Genomic DNA, 13,871 nt, shown 5'->3' on the forward strand with positions numbered 1-13,871 from the left:
TGAAAGTTCATGTTGTGATAAATATCCATATTTGCTTAATGCTCATACGATGTAGTGTATGTGGCTTACTTGATAAGATGAACGGAATAAATAGAAAGTAGTAGAGGTATGAATAAAGGTCATAATATCATGATACGAATGAAAATGTCCTTATCTTGATTGGACGTTGAATGTTGATGAATGTTAATGATATACAATTTTTTATGAGATAAAGGATTATAATGAAATGAACTTATCTATGTTAAATTGTTGGACTGAATTATATGATTGTAATGATATGTACATGATGATGCACGAAATGAAAGTTGTGATTGTGATGCAAATATCTATGTTTGTTTGGCCTTATATGATGTCATGAGCATGAATTAATTTAATTAAATGAATGGATAAGTAAAGCTATCTAGAAAACATAGAATGTATGCATAAGTATATTGTCTAAATGGGACAATAGGAAAATTGGTGTAAGCCAACATGAATGAATGACATGATTTTGATGATGTTGCTATGATAATGGGAGTTGTGTCATATGTGTATGTATAAGAAAGTCGAGTCAGAGGTCCTACATCCCCTCCCCCTTACCAAAGTGGTACTTATAATGGAATTTCATGAGATTTGTATGAAGTTTTCGGTTGAGAACCCAAAGAGTTCAGTGATAGAATAATTATAAGTATGATCAGAGATTGAAAATGAGCTGATAAGTAAAGTCAGAGCCAGTAAAGTATCGGATTGACGTAAAGATTATTGGAGTTATGCACTGTCCCAGTTAGAAAAGGAATTCTCCTTGGTAAACCGAATTACCCAGTTGCAAGGTCGAGAAAAGTGTAAATTGAAATTTATTCAGAACTGGCCTTCTTTAGTGAATGGTTTAATATGAAATTTGTGACGGCAGAACTAGTTGGGGAAATGATAATTGCAATGTGAACTATCTGAGTGTGACAGTTATGATTGGACAGATTTAGCAGTCTCTTTTGAGATGTTCTATGTGTTTCCCCGTTCTTAGAAATATTTCTATGGCTATTGATCTTCTGAAGAAATTCTTGTTATATGGGAATGTCTTTTAATCCTGGTGTTGGATGAAAGCATTGGTAGTTTGACTGGTTTATAATTTATATTGCTCTATTTCATCAGGCATTCTATTTCATTTCGTCTGATAAGAATTGATGAGAGAATACATATGATATTATGATTCTGTTTCTTCTACTTGATGCTTCATTTGATATATATGTATGGGAAGATATATTGATCTTGTTATATTTGATTTCAGTGGGATTAAATGATGTTTTCTTCTGGACTTTCTTTCTTTGAAGAATTATCGGGGTATTCTGTATTTTCTCTATGAGTTTGGTTTTCGATTCTCCGGTATAGTATCGTATCTTGGGTTTCTTTATTTTGGATTTCTTTATTCTGGATTTCTCTATCTTGGATTTCTTTATTCGGTTTCCTTGTTATCTTTGTTCCATAATTTGTCAATTATGACTCGTGTTCGAAGTGCATTCTTCAGCTCGTGATAATCATCTCAAATATGACTATACTTCTAATTTGATCTTGGTAATGTGGTGATTTTAGTATTGGGATTTTTTCTAATTTCTGTGTAAGGATTTGACATCAGTAAAGGCATAGGTGATAAAAGCGCGAGTTTCAGTCGGTATGGTGAATTATTTATTTGAAAGATTTCATGTGACAATTATGTCAGGATTATTTTTCTCAAGTCTGATAATAGAATTTCATTTTGTACATATAAAAGAGTAAATAGTCTGAACGAGAAGTGTATATTTATTAGAAAGAGTTGGATATTAGTTAAAGTCACTACGAATGATAAGGTTTTGGTCTTGTGAAAGCTGAAAAGTTTATTACATGTTGACAGAGTTCGGATAGATGAGAATATTGGTAACCGAAGCGTCTGAACTAGACTAGTATACATTGAGTAAAGACTTCCTGACTTTCAGTAATGTACCGTTGTATGAATTGTGATGTGTTTCAAGACAGTGAGGTAATGTGATAGTTTAGAGCATTCAATGTTACATAAAATCTGAGTTGTTAAAGAGGTTAAAGCCGAGCATTGGGATCTATCAAAATTATCCTTGCCAGTGTTGATATTGGGATGGAAATGAGAAGGATTATTCTTGAGGCCATATCAGAATTATTTCCATGGCGGAAAGAGGAAAATGTGATGTATCCTATTGTTAAATGTTTGGCGAGATCTATAAATCATATCGGTATTGAATGAATTCCTACTCATCAGATTCATGGAATTTCAGGTCTTTTTGATTGTTGAATTTCTTGGAATTCTAGTCTCTATTAACCAAATTGAGATCTGGTTTTATGTCAAGATGACAAGGGAAACGGAGAAGGGTTGAAAATTTAAGAACAATTAAGAGATGAGTTCGTAAACTTTCAGAATATATGAGAAATTAATGAGATATATTGGAGGCACCGCCTGAGTGAAAGTTCCTCAGCACCGAATATGAAATTGAGAAATCTAAGTGAAGACCACTTTTCTGGTAAGATTTTCGGGGACGAAAATCCATAAAGGGGGGGGAGAGTTGTAATATCCTGATTTTGGGCCTAGTCAGAATAATGGTTTCGTGACCACAAAATCCGAGATAGAAATAATTATTTTATGATTATTTTGAGGTCTATGATATGATTGCATGATTGTGTGAAAATTTCGTGAAGAAATTTTATGCATAAAGTGCTTAAATTGAAATTAGGGACTAAATCGAATAATTTGTAAAACCTGCATTCTAGAAGTTTCTAGTATGAAATTGTTTTGAAATATTAATTAGGAGGTCTTAAATAGAAATTTTACCAATTTCTAAGTCTATGGACAAAAATTGGACATGGATGGAATTTTTGGAAAGTTTAGTAGTAAGGGCATTTTGGTCATTTAGGGGTAAAATGAATTAAAATACAAAATTAAAAGCCAATTTTGCTCACCTTCAACCCCATGGCCAAATATAGCAAGGAGAAACCATGGCTAGGGTTTTTCAAGATTCCAAGGTCGATTGTACGTCCGTTCTAGCCTCGTTTTTAATAATTTTTACGTTTTTGGAGTCCCGATAGCTCGATTAAGCTTATGCTAGCAATAATTCAACCTAGGGTTCATATTTGGAAAAATACCCATAGGTGAAATTTGTGTATTTTGGTGTTTTATGATAGAATATGAGGTTTTAAATTATGTTAGACAACTTGTGCTACTTGGTTTTAAGCGAAAACTAGCAAAAGGGCTTAATCGGTAAAAATACCTAATAGTCATAAGTACATGTTAGAGTGAGAATTTGATGTTTCCATAGAAGGGAAAAATTATCAGCATGTCATAAAACATAAGAAAATAGGCTGAAGTTTAATTTATGAGCTTTGGGGCAAAAGTGTAAATATGCAAAAGTTTAGGGGCAAAACTGTAATTTTTCCAAAATATGATTTTGGGTCAATTTGAATAATGTGAGTCCTAATTAGACTATATTTTAAATGATAGAGCAAGGAAAACTGAAATTCGGGCTAAAATGGAAAAATACCAAGTTGTGGACGAAATGGTAAAAGTAGCCATTTTCGCATACGAGGTAAGTTCATGTGTAAATAATGTAGCATAATTGTTATTTTTAAGTTATTGATGTTAATTATATGATATGCTGATTTTTTTATCGTGAAATATTATGCTTTGTGGTTAATGTTGAGTAATATGCAAATTATGTTTACTACTTGATAAATATGAATTGCTACCGAGTATCGGTTCCGATATTCCATGGAAGACAACCATGTGAGATCGAGGAAAAAAGCCCGTTTGAACCTTAGGAATAGATTAGGATACAAGTGACATGTCACTAGGATGGTTGAGCATCCGAACTCGTTGAGTTGAGTCCGAGTTCGTGAAATGTAACTAGGCATCCGAACTCGTTGAGTTGAGTCCGAGTTCACTTATGGATGCGAACGCCCGAGCTCGTTGAGTTGAGTCCGAGTTCACTTAGGGGCGGGTTACATGATTTCTTGATTACATATGAGGCACTTATGTGCAAATGATCCGTGTATCCGAGTTGTATTCCGACGTGTTCAACGGGTGAAATTTCTAGTGAAATGAAAGAACACTTAAGATGCAAGCGACGTTTTGGTAAGTGTTGTGAAATGGACACTTTCGACAGGTATGTTCTTAACCCTCGGGTTGATAATAGATACAACAACGATAAGGTAGTAAGATGATGAATGATGTTTAGAAATATGATATATGTTTTGGTGATACCATGCTAAAGTTGTTTGGTATATTTGTATTGTTATGTTACTTGTTATTTACATATGAACTTGCTAAGAATTTATGCTTACTCCCTCCTCTTTATTTACTGTAGTTTTGAACAAGCCAGCTTGGGAATCGGGACGGGTCGAAGGTTCGATCACACTATCCAAAGGACTTTCATCTGGGTAAATGGCTTGTAAAACTTAAGTATGGCATGTATAGCAATATATTTATTTTGTGTAAATAATTTTATGATATGGCCATGATTGGTTGAGAAAATGTTTGATATTGATAAGTCATGGTGATGGTTAAATTTAGATCATGTTTGATATCATGGAAGTTTAATAGGTTATCCAGTTCATAACAACTCATGAAAAGATGAAATTTGCCTTAAAACAGAATATTGCTGCAGCAATGACATGAATTTGAAAAATCACTAAAAATATTATAAATGAAATTAAATGATGAGAAAGTTATGAAATTGAAGCTTAATGAGTCTATTTCATATGGATAAAAAAAAACAGGCATATAAATTATACTTTATGAGATATTTGAAACCTTGTGAAACAGGGCCAGAGTGATTTCTGGATCCTCTATTCTGACTTTAAAAATTCATAATAAATTGTAAAAAAATAATTAGAAGTCATTCTTTATATGTAAAGATTCCTTATTGAGTCTAGTTTTAATAGAAAGAAACATTGTAGTCATTGAAATTCTGTATAGAGAGATATCTGATTCGTAATACACAGATGTCAGAGCAGTCAAACCCTGAAACAGGGGAGACTTTAACTAATAAACTGTACTAATTGGCCCAACCAAAAATTCTAGAAAAAAATTAGTAAATAGATATATGAGTCTAGATTTAGGGAAATTTTTCAGATCTTGATTTCAAGTTTCTTAACTCGAGATATGATTTTGCTTGTAACCGTGACGCGAGTAGCTAGAAAGCTGTGAATGTAGAAACAAAAGATTTGAAGTTCTTAATTTGATAAATTATGTTCGGTAAATCCTCAAGCTCGAATCCGGCGACGGTTTTGGGCATGCGGGTGTTACACTTCACACGGCCTGGTCACACGCCCATGTCCTAAGGTCGTGTCCTTTACACGGCTAAGACACACAGCCATGTTTCTGCCCGTGTGTTTACTACTAGGCATTCTGTTTTACATAATTAGGGTGCAGGGGACACACGGTTGGATCACACGCCCATGGGGCAGACTGTGTGTCACACACGGTCTAGACACATGCCCGTGTGTCCAATCATGTGGACAATTTCTAGGCTATTTTCCAAGCTAATTGCCACCCTTAAACACTCACATACTCCATTCTATTTCATAGCATGCAATATGGCACTTTTTATCACTCAAGCATTCACATTCAAAGTTAAAATTATGGCTTAATAATTTCAACATATCACCTATTCAAACTATCATGCTTCCTATGGCATTCCACACCAATTTCATATTTATCTAACATTTTTGCTAATCTCTTTTTAAGTTATACATTTGTACCACTTTTATTGCTTACACATTAGCCATATTCCATACACTAACATACATGGCATTCATCACACTCATTAACCACAGGCAACTATAACCACAATGAAGCATAATCACATTTACATGCATGTATCAATAATTAGGGTTACATCCAAATTAATCAATATGAGCCACTTCTCATGGCCATATACAAAATAACCATAATAGCATCATGAGCCGACACATTTGGCTAATTAATATGACACATAACAAAAAGACCAAGTCCCTATACATGCCATATCCAAAATAATGAAACTAACTATACCCAAATGTTTAATTGATAGTGTGATCGTGTCTAAATAATGAAACTAACTATACCCAAATGTTTAATTGATAGTGTGATCGTGTCTTCGATGTCCTCCAATTCTTGAGCTAGCTTTGCAGAAGTATAAGAGATGGAAAGGAAATGGGGGTAAGCATAAAGCTTAGTAAGTTTACATGCAAATAAGGTGCAACTGAAACAAGTAATAATCATACATATAACATCATGAACATAATCTTGTATTTCATCAAATCTCATAAACTTGTTCTTCTCATGTACTTATACACATGATCTTAACACGAGCTCATCGTATTTCATGTCATTCACAAGAGTTCGATGTACATACCTGTGTCCGCTTGCACATAATAGCTTACTTTCTTGTCATGATGCAATCGTCAAGATTACTCATCAAACTTCTCTTGAACTACCCATTGAACACTCGGAATACTATCAGATACATTAGAAGCTTGCACCTAAGTGCCTCATTTGTAGCAAATGCTACTTCATATCTCAGATCACATATTGCTCGTTTACGAGCTACTCACGGGTTTGCTTATGCAGGCTATCAGGTATTCGCAACACATGCTGGACTACCTCACCATTAACAGCACATACGAGACCAATACCCGGATGCCAAAACATGTGTCATACATATCACGAACTCAGACCACAACTCAATGAGTTTGGATGTCACATATATCATGAACTCAGACACAACTCAATGAGTTCAGATTACATAATTCCTAGTGACATGTCACTTGTATCCTAGACTATTCCTAAGATTCAAATGGGATTCTTCGATATCACATTTCTGTTGAGCTTGCTCGTAATATCAATTTCAATACTCATATCATCAATCACATACTCAAGGAATAATCAAGGCATCAATCATGATAATATTTAGGCAATAAACACATGATACAACATCATATCAATTATGTAAGTACTTACCATACATGCAATATTAAAGCATTTAAGTATGGTACATGTTGCATTATTTGCAAATGAACTTATCTCGGTACAAAATTGATAGAAACGAGTCTAATCCTCGTAAACTTTGTTTGTCCCTCGATCAAGACTCGAATCACGTTTTTCTTGATCTATAGTGTCAAATTCAGCTTGTTCAATACACACATTACTCATATCGACTTATAACACAAGTTTGGTAAAATTACCTTTTTACCCTTAACTTTTTACATATTTACATTTTAGTCCTTAGGCTCGTAAAATGAAATGCATGAAATTTATTGGTTATCCAAGCCTAGCCGATTCATATTCCATCTCATATCAGCCCCTATTTTTCTTTATTTTACATTTCTACTACTCCTTTATACACCTTTTACAAACAAGTCCTTTTTAGGTGTTTTCACTAAAAATCACTTAGCAAAAGATGTTTATCACACATCAAACATTCATATTCCTCCATTAAACATCAAAAATAAAACCATGTCACACATGGGTCAATTTTCATACATGAATCCTAGCTCAAAATAATGGTAGAAATAGATAGATCGGTTGATGACAACTTCAAAAATGTAAAGAATATTAAAAACGGGGCTAGGGAGCACTTACAATCAAGCTTGAAAGATGAACAAAACCCTAGCTATGGCACCCTTAGAAATTTCAGCTAGCACATGGAGAGGATGGAGAAATTTTTCTTTCTTTTTCCCTTTTTTATTCTTTTATTTAACAAAAGACAAAAATGCCCTTAAGGCCTTTCTTTCAAATTTTCCTATTCATGCCCATTTTTGTCCAAAATTTTAGAACTTGGTCTAATTTCTATTTAAAGACATCTAATTAATAATCCAATGCAATTTCATGCCTAAAGCTTATAGAACACAAGTTTTGTAACTTATTCAATTTGGTCCCTAAAGTCAAATTGGACATCTTAGGCACAGAATTTCTTCATGAAAATTTCACACAAATATGCAATCATATCATGGACCATCAAATAATCATAAAATAATTATTCTATTTTAGATTTGTGGTCTTGAAATCACTGTTCCAACTAGACCCTAATTTGGGATGTTACAAATATGGTGATGACTTGTGATGTTTGATCTTGAGTTGATTGCAAACCTCTGCTATTGTGCTATTATTCAGGTTCAATGCATTGCCAGATATGATCCTTTCTGGCATCTCGTATCGACATATAATCTCTTTCATGAAGAATTTGCTAACTGTTGACTTCGTGACGTTAGCAGAAGAAGCGACTTCTACCTACTTGGTAAAGTAATCAATGACCATGAAGATGAATTGATCCCCATTGGAAGCCTTTGGTGAGATTGGCCTAATGACATCCATGCCCCACATAGAGAAAGGCCATGGAGAAGTCATCACATGGAGAGGTGAAGGAGGTACATGAATTTTGTCCCTATAAATTTGGCATTTATGGCACATTTTGGCATAATTGATACAATCTCCTTCCATGGTGTACCAATAATATCTGAACCTCATGATTTGTCTGGCCATTGTAAAACCATTGGCTTGTGTTTCGTAAATGCCTTCATAGACTTCTTCCAAGATTTTCTTGGCTTCAATAGCATCCACACATCTCAGTAACACCTGATCCTTTCTTCTTTTATATAGTATCTCTCTATCTAGGACATACTCATTGGCCAGCCTTCTTAGTGTCCTTTTATCATTCTCGATCGCCTGCTCAGGGTATTCACGATTCTTTACATATTACACTATGTCATGGTACCAAGGGTGATCATCCTTTTCTTCTTCCTCGATGTTGTAACAATGGGCCGAGGCATCATAAATGCTCAGTTGGATAGGTTTTACATCCTCTTGTTTGTTCACTTTGACCATGGAGGCTAAGGTAGTCAAGGCATTAGCCATCTAATTTTCATCTAGCGGGAGGTAGTAGAAGGTGATGTCGTCAAACTCCTTAATTAACTCGAGAACTAGCTTTCGATAATTAATTAGCTTGGGATCTCTCGTCTCCCATTCACCTTTGAGTTGATAGATTACTAGTGCAAAATCTCTATATACCTCCAACACTTTGATCTTTTGTTTTATAGCCTTACGGATACCAATGATACATGTTTCATATTCTGCCATATTATTTGTGCAATCAAAATGAAGTTTACTGGTGAAAGGATAGTAATCTCCACCTAGAGATACCAGGACTGTCTCAATTTCGTTACCCATAGCGTTTGAGGCGCCATCAAAATTCAATTTCCAAGGATGTTTTCTAGGAACACCTTCTTAAGTGGTCGCACCAAACATCAAATCTTCATTCGGGAAATCAAAGTTCAAAGGCTCGTAATCTTCTAAAGCTCTGCTAGCTAGGAAATTTGTTATTGCACTTCCATTTACTACCTTTTGGTTTACATAGATTATATCAAATTCGGAGAGTAAAATTTTCCATCGAGCCATTCTTCCATTCAATACGATCAAGTCCATCATGTACTTTAGAGGGTCCATTTACAAAATGAGCCAAGTCGTATGGTACAACATGTACTGTCTCAGCCTCCAGGTTGTCCAGACTAAGGCACAATACAACTTCTCTATTAGCGAATATCTTGTCTCGCATTCCGTGAATTTCTTGTTGAGGTAATAGATTGCTCTTTCTTTCCTCCCGATTCATCACATTGGCCTAGTACACATCCCATAGAATTTTCAAAAACTGCCTAGAATAGTATTAGTGGTGGCTCAGTACTAGGGCATTAGACAAATAATGTTTAATTTTGTCAAAATTCTTCTGACATTCCTCATCCTATACAACTGGATTGTGTTTCTTAAAGAGACGAAATGTGGGGTCACATTTCTCGATTAGTTGTGAAATATAAGACCCTTAACCTATATCCATCGCCGGAATAGGGTTATGGAGCATTACTAGAGTTTACACATCAAATAAATAGACATTTAATATCATATAATATTCATGTTAGCAACCAACCAAAACAAAACATATTGTCCCTTATATGAACCCTCAAGGCCTAAAATACGCGTTAGAAACAAGTCAAGGCTAGACTGGATACTAAATTTTTATTTCGAAAAACATTAAAATTTTTCAAAGTTGTAAGGGACACATGGCTGTGTGACTCACACGGTTAGGAGACATGCCCGTGTCTCAGGCTATGTGGGCATTCGAAATAGGAACACACGACCGTGTCCCAACCCGTGTAACTTTCTAACTTGGGCCACATGGCCAAGCCACTTGCCCGTGTGCTAGACCGTGTGAGCATACTGGCTTACTCAATTTAAAAGATATAGGAGATACATGGCTGAGACACATGCTCATGTTTCTGCCCATGTGGATGAAAATAGGCCATTTTCCAAGCCATATTTCTCACCCAATTTGATATCAACCTAAACACAACAATTTGCAACAAGCCATAACAAGACAATTAAAACAAGTCAAAATCAAGCCTTAAACATGAAATATCACCAGATCCAACCAATATGCCCTTAGGCACCTCAAACGACAACTTAAAGACATGTCAACCAAGTATCTCAACTTACCTAGATGACCAAATACATATTGCATAATTGTACCAAACATACAATTTAAAACCAATCATCAATATACCTATAAGTTTTCCATCATTCAATCATATCAAACACACATTAAATATGATAAGGTGACATATATATACACATCAAAATATATCAAATACAAACCAAATAAGTGATTAATCTCAACAAAACAATTATATGCCAACATTGGCCAAATTAACCTGTACATGTCATTATAACCGAAATTAATTTACTAAAAGTACCTAAAAGAGCCAATGAATATTGTGAAATAACTCCGACCAGCTTCTAACCTGAACGAGCTTCTGAATTACTAAAAAAACATAGAAAATAACATAGAGTAAGCATTTAAGCTTAGTAAGTTTGTATAATATAGAATTTAACTTACAATATTTCCATAAAATAGGTAAGTAAACATAACATATCTCAAACAATTTGGCCAAAAGCCTAAACTCATGATTACAACATATTAGCCATGAAAATCAACTATAAAATCCAACACACATGGTTGAATTAATCAAATAATCACATTTCATTTTTTTCATATAAATACCAATAATAGTTCATATTTGATAAACCGTAATTTATACATATTTCTATCTCATGCTTAGCACATTTTATGGATGATTTTTCCTTAAAATTGATGAATTCGATGCTCCTAATGCCATATGTTATGGATAACTTTTCCTTAAAATTGGTGAATTCGATGCTCCTAATGCCATACTTTCATATTTTATACTTAGGTGAGCATAAGAGAGTGAAAGGAACGAGAAACGGGCCAAAATGGAGAAAATGGGCCAACGTATGAAATCAACACGGCCTGGACCTCCCTACATGGGCATACCACATGGCCGTGTCAATTTGGTATAATCGAAGAACGACTTACACGGGTGGACCACATGCTCGTGCCTATTTAACAGGCTTGACCATGGCTTGAAGTAATCGCACACGGGTGTGTCACACGGGCGTGTCTCTATCGTGCCCAAATTAAGTCCAATTCGAAAAAGGCCAATTTTGAGGGTTCTTTGGCATTCTAAACCCTGTAAATACACCATAGAGGAGGAGGAAAAGAGAGGCACAGAGAAGGAATTAGGGAACTGCTCAAAGAAAGTCGATTGATCCATCTCAGAAGTTGGATTCATCATCAAGACTGAAGATCTCCCCTCAATTTCCCTTCAAGAGTTTTGGGTTTTTGTTTATGTGTTGTATTCATTATTCTTCTGAGATGTTTACCTTTTTAGTTATGAAGTAAACCCCTAACTACCTAAGGAAATGAAACCTAAGACAGATCTTATTATTATTATTTGAATTGTATGATAAATATTTGACTTGTTCTTAATTCTTGTCTTGATATTCCAGGATATTGATCTAAGTTAAGCTCTTATTCAGAGGAGGAATAGACCCTGTCTAAGAGTACATTTGTCATAATTAAGCGGAATTGATTGCCTGCCTAGAGATAGGGTGACAAGATTTTGTCGGATTAGGGTGAAACCTAGTAAGGGGATCCATAGATCGAGTTAATGCAACCCTAGGGAGTTAATTAGAAAGAGATTTCAATTATTCAACCTAGGGTTAGACGTTGTTAGTCTCAAGAGGGTTAATAATATAACTTAGGGATTTCTACGGATCAAGTCAAATGAATAAATCGTCTGATTCAGGGTCAAATAACAACTGAAGTCTAAGTGGATTTTTCCTTAGCTATTGTCTTAATCAATCGAGTTTTTCCAAAAGTAATTCCCCAATTCTATTTTTTGTGAATTCTTAGTTTAGTTAATTAGTTAGTTAAAACAAACCCCATTGTTCTTAGGCTAGATAATAAAAAGACAGTAATTACTAGTACTTTTAGTTCCTTTGGGTTCGACAATCCGGTCTTGCTAAAGCTATACTACTGTTCGATAGGTACACTTGCCTTTATCGTGATAATAGTTAGTTTCAAGAACGATTCATTTTAAATATTTAAAACCTGTCACGAATATCATGTGTCAAGTTTTTGGCGCCGTTGCTGGGGAACTAAGATATTAGGAACACTTGATTTTCATTACTTTAGCCATTTACTTTTACTGCAATTTAAATTTTATTCTAATTTTTTATTACTAATTCTTCTTTTTCCCTTTCTCTGGCAGGTTCTTATAGTTTATGACTAGAAGAAGCCCATTAGGACCATTACTTTTTGATAGTGAGATCGATTGCACAGTTCACAGAAACCAAAGAGAAATAAGGTGAAGCTTAAGATACACAGAGAATGACCAAGAGGACAATATTCAAACCACAACCGAGGAGATGGCTGAAAACCAAGAAAATCCGCTACCTCCTGCAATTGCTGTTAATCAAAATCCTTTTCCGCGCACTATGTATGATTATGCTAAACCTAATTTAACAGGAACTGAGTCAAGTATAGTTAAACCTGCTATTGCTGCAAATAATTTTGAACTGAAACCTAACACAATTCAAATGATACAATAGTTTGTTCAGTTTGATGGTTTGCAGGACGATGATCCCATCGCTCACTTGGAAAATTTCCTAGAATTTTGCGATACCTTTACAATTAATGGCGTTCCTGATGACGCCATTCTTCTTCGGTTGTTTCCCTTTTCGTTAAGGAATAAGGCTAAAAAATGGTTGAACTCGTTACCACGAGGGTCAATCATTACTTGGGAACAAATGACCGAAAAAATTTTATTAAAATATTTTCCACCGGCTAAATCAGTCAAATTATGTAATGATATCTCTTCTTTTATGCAGATAGATTTAGAAACACTTTACGATGCATGTGAGAGATACAAGGACCTTTTGAGAAGGTGCCCTCACCATGGGTTACCGTTTTGGCTATAGGTTCAAACGTAACATAATGGCCTGAATCTTTCGACTCGGCAGATGATTGATGCAGCTGCTGGAGGAACTATCAATAATAAGACACCTGAGGTGGCTTACGAATTTATAAAAGAGATGTCACTGAATAACTATCAATGGCAAGTCATGAGGACAAAGCCAACAAAAACAGCCGGTGTTGATAATGTTGATTTGGTCACCATGCTCTGTAATCAGGTAGAACTCTTGAATAAGAAAATTAATGGTTTTCTTAGTTCTTCACAGGTTCACCCAGTATTGCAGTGCGAAGCAAGTGGAGGTGGATCAAGCAGTTCAGAATACCAACCTTATGGCCACAACATGGACAATGAGCAGTTAAATTACATGGGTAACAATTCTCGATCTCAAAATAATTCTTATAGCAATACTTACAATGCAGGTTGGAGGAACCACCCAAATTTTTCATGGGGAGGCCAAGGAAATCAGAGACTACCTCCAGGCTACCAACAACCACCCTACCAACAGGAAAAGAAGTCGAACCTTGAAGAGGTGCTCT

The 13,871-nt window shown here is 35.1% G+C and overlaps 1 non-coding gene across 1 annotated transcript; it reads right to left on the reverse strand.

Moving 5' to 3' along the window:
* Positions 1 to 13,216: 13,216 nt before the first annotated feature.
* LOC121204358 (small nucleolar RNA R71) lies at positions 13,217 to 13,323 on the reverse strand. Its single transcript, XR_005899285.1, has one exon. It is a non-coding gene; the product is annotated as a small nucleolar RNA R71 (small nucleolar RNA).
* Positions 13,324 to 13,871: the final 548 nt, after the last annotated feature.

Source organism: Gossypium hirsutum, chromosome A07, assembly GCF_007990345.1.
Source record: "Gossypium hirsutum isolate 1008001.06 chromosome A07, Gossypium_hirsutum_v2.1, whole genome shotgun sequence".
Lineage (NCBI taxonomy): Eukaryota > Viridiplantae > Streptophyta > Magnoliopsida > Malvales > Malvaceae > Gossypium > Gossypium hirsutum.